Source organism: Balaenoptera acutorostrata, chromosome 2, assembly GCF_949987535.1.
Source record: "Balaenoptera acutorostrata chromosome 2, mBalAcu1.1, whole genome shotgun sequence".
Classification (NCBI taxonomy): domain Eukaryota; kingdom Metazoa; phylum Chordata; class Mammalia; order Artiodactyla; family Balaenopteridae; genus Balaenoptera; species Balaenoptera acutorostrata.
This window is the reverse complement of record NC_080065.1, coordinates 33,501,947-33,510,312: the sequence shown is the minus strand read 5'-3', so window position 1 is coordinate 33,510,312 and position 8,366 is coordinate 33,501,947.

The window sequence follows — 8,366 nt, the reverse complement described above, 5'->3', positions numbered from 1 at the left end:
TGGGTCATGGGGCTTCCCTGGTGGCGCAGTGGTTGAGAATCTGCCTGCTAATGCAGGGGACACGGGTTCGAGCCCTGGTCTAGGAAGATCCCACATGCCGCGGAGCAGCTGGGCCCGTGAGCCACAATTGCTGAGCCTGCGCGTCTGGAGCCTGTGCCCCGCGACGGGAGGGGCCGCGATAGAGAAAGGCCCGCGCACCGCGATGAAGAGCGGTCCCCGCACCGCGATGAAGAGTGGCCCCCGCTTGCCGCAACTGGAGAAAGCCCTCGCACGAACCGAAGACCCAACACAGCCAAAAATAAATAAATAAATAAATAAATAAATAAGAAAATCCTTTAAAAAAAAAAAAAAAAAAAAAAAAACTGGGTCATGTACCATTATGGGTCATGAAATAAATTCAATGGGTTGAGACTAGCGTTTTTTATTTGAAATAGAGGAAAGAATAGAAAATCTAAGAGTACATCACACATGGTAAAGTCTGTATTTATAAACATTCATTCCATTTATGTGTGTGCATGTGCTGGGTTACCTTGTAAAATATATTTTTTATTCTGGGTATAGGCCAGAAAAAGTAGTGTTTTATCTACCATTCAGATTTTCCTTTACTTCCCCCCTTAGAAAATGAAAAAGAAAAATGCTAGAAAGTTCTGATTGCCTATGAAATAGTGAGGAATTTTAGAGGAGGAACTAGGATATTTTAGAGAAGTTTGATATTGGTTACAGAAAGGTGATCTTAAGGTAAGAGGTAGGTAATAAACTATGTATCAATGGAAACATCAAATTTGGTTGAAGTTGTGAGAAGGAATTATTTTCCTAGTGGAGCTAAATTTGGTACGTTTAGGTCCATAACTATTTTCTTACTGATTTGTTGTAGCACATTTTCTAATCTCAGATGCCCAATACAGCAAAATAATAAATAAAAGGCAAAAAATGTTTTTCTGTTTCTTCCCACCTTCCCTTCAATCTCAAAACAGATATTAACTAGTCATAGGAGTGCAAAGCAAACTGCTGCTTTCACAAAGTGATTATCATACGAACAAGTTATTCCCTGAAAATGAAACTCCTCCTGAAAAATAACAAACTTTGAATAAGGTTTTTCTCTCTAGCCAAAGTAAATAATAATTTCTTAACTTTAAGTAAATAGTTAACTTTCATTCGCCACCTAGCTCATCTATATTTAAATAAATGTACTTAAAACTGTACAGAATTTAAAAGGGGGAAATTTTAAAATGAGAGAATTGTGTATAGAATTAAAAGGGAGGCAATATACTGTGATCAGTGGGATGAAAACTACCTACCAAACAGAAAATGAGAATTATGTTATACTGAAATGTTTTAATAAAATTTAGACATTTTGAAAAATTTAAACATTTCATTACCATTTCACCTTATTTCAGTATAGATTTCTGTATTGTAATGTTGATGAGCGTTAATGAAAGGTTTTTTTCAGACATATGATACCAGCTCCCTTTTGATTATAGATGTTTAAGACCTAGTTTGATTAAAACCTTAGCTAAACACAAAATTTTCTAGAGAACTGACATGAAAATCTCGAACTCAATTATTGAACCAAAGCTTATTTACCCCAAATATTTCACCAATACAAATATGTACCCTATTGAACTAAGAAAGGAATTATATTACTAACCAGCAGAGGGAGCCAAGTCAGTCCTGAAAGATAGGAGTATAAAGAAAGACCACATGACTTCCTGTTGTGAGTTGTGGCAGCTGTTCAGTTTAGTCTACCAAAAAGCCAAGTAGAAGGCTAAGAAGGCTACCAATGTATCAGATGTGGATAGGGTGACAATTCTGTCAAAATTACGTTGCAGGAAGCAAACTGAAAGAAAACACTTATGCTTAAGTTAAGGGCAGCCGTGCAAAGAATGTGTAGCATAAAAGAGAATTCTTTAAAAACAGATGTTAAAAACTAAATGAGTGGGGCTTCCCTGGTGGCGCAGTGGTTGAGAATCTGCCTGCCAATGCAGGGGAGACAGGTTCGAGCCCTGGTCTGGGAAGATTCCACATGCTGCGGAGCAACTAGGCCCCTGAGCCACAATTACTGAGCCTGCGCGTCTGGAGCCTGTGCTGCCCAACAAGAGAGGCCGCGATAATGAGAGGCCCGCGCACCGCGATGAAGAGTGGCCCCCGCTCGCCACAACTAGAGAAAGCCCTCGCACAGAAACGAAGACCCAACACAGCCATAAATAAATAAATAAATAAAAATTAAAAAAAAAAAAAACTAAACGAGTAAAATATGCAAACTAACATTGGTTTTCTTTCTACTATAGGTGGTGAAACTTAGGTGGATCAGAACAAAGCAATGATAAGCTTATCAACCATTAAGCAGAAGCAATTCAAGTAGAAATACAAAAGTGGAAATGTCTCGGTATTATAACCTAAGATGGAAAACCAAAGAAAATAGTACCTAGGGCCATGATGCATTACTCACTAGATGTAACAGTAAACCATTTCTTAATAATTTCATTTTTATTGAAAGCTGAAATTAGTCTCTAATAGGCACATTATAAAATGATCAAGTTGGCACAAATAGATTGATCTTACATTAAAATTGTATGTACTTTGATAATCTAAAAAACGGGATAAATTTTAATAAAGAATGATTACAGTGAATTAATATGAGGTGATTTTTCACTTTAAAAATGAAAAATAATTGTTTCCATTACCCTTTATAAACAAAACAAAAAGTAATACCTTGAGTTATGACATGTTTGGAGGAATACAGTAGCTAAATGACAGTTGTACTGTCAGCTTATTTAATATCTTCTAAGTACCTCAAAATCCCTGATAGAATGATTATTCGAAGTAAAATTGTAAGAGCTGGGTGTTAGCTAACTGTATTAAAATTTAAAAATTTAAAGGCCCAAACAATTTTAGTTTAATAAACTAAATAATGGTAGTCTAGCCACTTACTCATTGTAAGGTTTGTGGAAACATACTGTCCAAAGCATAGAAGGACAATGGATTCAGGGAGATTTTAGCTATAGGTATATTTACTTATGTGTTTGTTCATTCTAAAAATATACTTCTTGAACACATACTATCTCCACAGGACATGGAGCATGTTTTCATTATGAACTAGACAAAAGTCTTACATCTTGTTGAAAGATTTAATTTCATTAATATTATGTGAATAGTCATAGAAATTCAATATGCAGCCCATTGAATCCAAGGAGATGACACTTAGAAGCAAATCATTTAATATTGAGTACTAGAAGGTAGATTGTAAACCTCTGTAGGTCAGTTCTTTTATAATACTACATTATACTGACATTATATATTGTCATCTGGTGTCAAATCAGTTAATCACAGCAATAATATCCAATAAGTAAAATTCATCTAATAGCAGCCACAGAGACACTTTAGTGCCAAAAAAGAATTCAACCAGTATTACTACTAATTATGTGCTTCTTTTACACATAAGTTGCTATAAATATGGGCTATTAGAATTGCATAAACTGGACTTCCCTGGTGGAGCAGTGGTTAAGAATCCAACTGCCAATGCAGGGGATACGGGTTCTATCCCTGGTCTGGGAAGATCACACATGCTGCGGAGCAACTAAGCCCGTGAGCCACAACTCGTGAAGCCCGTGCTCCGCAACAAGAGAAGCCACCTCAATGAGAAGCCTGCGCACCGCAATGAAGAGTAGCCCCCACTCGCCACAACTAGAGAAAGCCTGTGCGCAGCAGGGAAGACCCAACACAGCCAAAAATAAATAAATTAATTAATTAATTAAAAAAAAAATTGCATAAACAGCCTGACCTTTTAATTATATTTTAAATTTTGTTAGTGTTTTCACCCATGGAAAATGCTATACTGATCTTTTAAAAATTTCATTAATAAAGTGGCAATAGCTTTGCCGTGAACCATTTTTTAATTGATAAGCATAATGGTTAATTCATCAAAATTCAATAAAAACTATTAACTTTGTCACCAAAGTCAACATTTCAGAGTCTAAAATACGTAGTATGTTTTTCTGCTTTATCTAGTTTTTATTTAACAATCTAAAGCTCTGTAAAGATAAAACCAAAGGAAGGAAAGAAAATAGCTCATACCTTATCTTATTCCAGAGTAGGGAATGGTGACAGATTAAGAAAAGCACCCAAACAGTGACTTCCAGTGAACAAAATGACGTCTGAGTAAAGAATTTGCTTTCCCTAAAAAAAAATAAATACAACATTTTAGTCAGGAATTTATACCCACACATGAATACTGTTTTTAACACTGCACTTGAGACATTTGAAATATTTTATTTTCTCTTTGAAAAAACAACACCAAAATCCAAATTGCTTTAGTAGTCTTGTTTCTAGTTTATCATCTTCTTTTGGTCTTAACACTGTTGAATTCTGCATCTCTTCTAAAGCAACTCTCTGGTGTAGCCTTCTCACTATTGCCTTCTTCCTAATTCAATCATCAACATTCATTAGCTTTCTCCAATATATTCAGCTGATTTCTCATGATCATATCCAGACAAACGATGTAACTTTTGCCTTATGTAAGGAGAAATAGCTTATTATGAATTTAGAAGAGCTATAGTAGTACTTGACAATACTTTATATATGCAAAAGTATTTTTAATTTGAAGAACTTACTGCACATCTTGTAGGCTTTATATAAAAAATTTTAATGTCTATTTTGTTTTAGTTTAGAATTGATAATGATTTAATGTTTAATCTTGTGTTTACATTAAATATTTTGGGCTTTAATTCTCCCTATAATATTGCTGTAAAAACATCATGGTTGTGAAATCTTGGTTTAAGAAATGCTCACCAGAAAACTGGTTTGAAATTATTCTGACTACAATGTAACTATTATATTCAGTATGGCAAGAGTTAAGTGTGATCTCTGAATAAATGTGTCTTTAATTCTGAGTATCAGAAGACAAGGTGCTTCTTAAAGAAATTTTGAATTTGTATATCCAAAGTTAAAAGATAAGTGTTTTTTACTTATTTACAACATTTTTACTGTAGATCCTTCATTTGACAAGAATGTACCCAGCACCTATCTACTGGAAACAGTGAATCCAAATGAATAACCTTGTCTCTTTCTTCATACAACTCACAGCCAAGAGGAAGACTAGATCAAATACCCTTAAAACAGTGAAATAAATGACTATGAGTTGTATCAAAAGTGCTATGAAAGTACTAAAGATACCTGGAGGTTTTGAGAAAAGCTTCACAGGAGAGGTAAAATTTGAACATTAGTGGAGGAGAAGTAATTTTCCAGGCAAAGAAAGACAGGAAGAAAGGAAATCAACCATTCTAAAGAGGGAGAGGAACATATAAAAAGGTATACACACTACTATATATAAAACAGATAACTAATAAGGACCTACTGTATAGCACAGGGAACTCTACTCAGTACTCTGTAATGACCTATATGGGAAAAGAATCTAAAAAAGAGTTGATATATGTATATGTATAACTGATTCACTTTGCTGTACAGCAGAAAGTAACGCAACATTGTAAATTAACTATACTCCAATAAAAATTTTTTTAAAAATAAAAAGGTATAGATGCATAAGAAAGTTCCTTGTATTTCATAATCTGAAAATTGGTTTGGTTAGAATGCAGGTTAGGTAAGGAGTCTGGGATCTGCTTACTCCAGTATAAAGTGTTTGGATTTTATCCCACACTCAACAGGTAAACATTAAAAAATTTTACACCCAAGATAATATGATAAAATTTGCATTTCAGAATCACTCTGCAAATTAACATTAAAAAGTACCTATTGCATTAGAAAAAAAAAAAGTATGAACCTGCAAGTTTCATACTATTTAGAAATATACTCTGAGTATTCATACTCTTTGTATTCATACTCTTTGACACAACTTTCTCACTCGGACTCTTGATGTGGCTTTTTAAATTTCAATTAAAGCAGAAAGAAGCTTAGGAAACTGAATGAAGGAAAGATGCTATGTGAGAGAGGCTAGAGAAATGTGAATAAGAAAGCTAACGTAATTGTTCAAGTGAGACAATGAAGGCTGGGTTATGGGAGCATGGCTAGAGAGATGGAGGTAGATTTGAAAGATAAACTAGAATTGAGGACTCCTTGAACCAATGAATGTGTAAAGTAAGATAAGTTATGAAAAGTGGGGAGGGGAGGACTCAAGGATTACTGACAATTCAGATTTAGTTCTTTAAAAAGGCTCTGGTGTCAATAAATGAGATAATACATACAAGAGAAAGTGCAGGCTGAGAGCAGAGAGGAGTAAGAATAAATTTGGGTTAAATTAAATCCGAGTTGCCTATTAGACTCCCAGTAAGAAATATCCAATAGGCAGCTGAAAATATGTGTGGATACTTGGGAGCTAGGGATAAAGAAGTGAGAGTCATCTTCATATAGATGATAGTTGAAGCCACAGAGTTGAACCCAGGGAGAGTTTATAAAATGAGAAAGAGCCAAAGAATTATAAGGACTACTAAGGAAAAAGCAAGCTACCAAAGTTTGCTATGGTTTAATAATCCACCACTTTCCCCCTAAAATATTTGAAAAGAACCCTTTTTATTTATAACACATTTAGTTAAATATTATAACAGATGCGTGGCTCTAAAATCAATAACCTATAAAATATTACCTAATCTTGGAAGTATTCAATTACTGTCTCTTTCTCTTACATTTTACTTGGAAATGGGAGAGTAAGAGAACAGAGGTTGATTTCTTAAAAGAGAATAATAGAAAAGGTTAATGACATTTTATTTTTAAGAAGCAAATTCTTCTTAACATTATATAATATTTACAACCCAGATCTAGAAAGTTTAGTAAGAGCGTCCAAACTTTCCAAGTAGTTTCTGCTATACTAGCCCCAAGGTGTCACTCCAGTCCAATCCGCAAGCCTATCTACCTGACTATTCTTGCTGTTTTCACTTAGATCATTCCTTCTTAACCCCTGTTTCTCTTATGACTAACCCTCTCATAATATCTATCTAGTCATCATCGGTTACCACTGTCTCCACACATTTTGATTCTTTTAGTCAAGGGTAATATCACAGTCTTCGTTGTTCCTGCCACCTAATTTAGTAAGACAGAAAACTAGCATAACAGGGTTGAAATGAAGGTTATGCAAACATAGCATAGTCTAGAGATATCCATTTTTTCAGTAGTGAAACACAACAATCAGAAATCCATAGGGCTTCCCTGGTGGCGCAGTGGTTAAGAATCCGCCTACCAATGCAGGGGACACATGTTCGAGCCCCAGTCCAGGAAGATCCCACATGCTGCGGAGCAACTAAGCCCGTGCACCACAACTACTGAGCCTGCGCTCTAGAGCCCATGAGCCACAACTACTGAGCCCGGCGCCACAACTACTGAAGCCCGTGCGCCTAGAGCCTGTGCTCCGCAACAAGAGAAGCCACTGCAATGAGAAGCAAGTGCACCACAACGAAGAGTAGCCCCCGCTTGCCGCAACTAGAGAAAACCTGCGCACAGCAACGAAGACCCAACGCAGCCAAAAATAAATAATGATAAATAAAATATTTTTTTTAAATCTTAAGAAAAAAGAAATCCATATATCTCTGGGCCACATACATTTTAAATCATAACAATAATGGAATTATAATCTATTAACTTTTCAAAAGTATTTAGCTTTATAGTGTCCAAATAGTTTACTCAGCTTTCTTCATATAATAGTCCAATTATGGGCCAATTACTAGTCTTCAATCAATTTTAAAAAGTCAATGAGAATATTATTATACATCAGATCAAACTGTGCTCTCAAGAACAAAGGGCTGTTCAACAAATGGTACTGGGACACTGAGATAGCCACATGCAAAAGAATGGAGTTGGACCCTTACTTCATACCATATGCAAAAATTAACTCAAAATGCATCAACGACCTAAATGTAAGAGCAAAAACTACAAAACTCTTAGAAGAAAACACAGGGGGCAATCTTTATGACCTTGGATTTGGCAAAGAATTCTTAGATATGAGAAAAAAGCACAAGCAACCCCTCCCGCCGAAAAAAGATAACTTGGATTTCAAAATTTAAAACTCTTGTGCTTCAAAAGACACAATCAAGAAAGAAGATGGGAAAAAAAAACCCATAGAAGGGGAAAAAGTACTTGCAAATCATACATCTGATAATGGATCTGTATCTAGAATATATAAAGAACCCTTACAACTCAATAATAAAATAACAAATAACTTGCTTTTAAAATGGGTAAAAGATCTGAGTAGATATTTCTCCAAAGAAGAAAAACAAATGGCCACTTAGCACATAAAAAGATGCTCAACATCATTAGTCACCAGAGAAATGCAAATCAAAACCACAATCAGATACTACTTCAAACCCACTAGGATTGCTAGAATAAAAAAGTCAGATAATTGGAATTCCCTGGCGGTCCAGTGG